Raw genomic sequence first — 294 nt, forward strand, 5'->3', positions numbered from 1 at the left:
TTTTACAGGACAATTTCCTGCACTCTGGGTCGGGCAGCTTGAGCCTGTTGCCCTGTAGTCAGGTGGGCCTGCTCTCACCTGCAGCACTCAGAGGAGGACCTCTGTTTGAAGCAGTCCGCATGATTTTGCAGTTTCAAACCTACATGCTGTAAGGGGGGTTAACCCCAAAACATGCCCTCAGCATGGAGCGGTGTGCATGCATCCACAGCTAGATGCAGCAATAACACTGATGGGACATGGTATGTCTCCTACCCAAGTGATACAGCAGCAGGTAATGGCAATGGTCCCTCTGCA

Source organism: Aptenodytes patagonicus, chromosome 4, assembly GCF_965638725.1.
Source record: "Aptenodytes patagonicus chromosome 4, bAptPat1.pri.cur, whole genome shotgun sequence".
Taxonomy (NCBI): domain Eukaryota; kingdom Metazoa; phylum Chordata; class Aves; order Sphenisciformes; family Spheniscidae; genus Aptenodytes; species Aptenodytes patagonicus.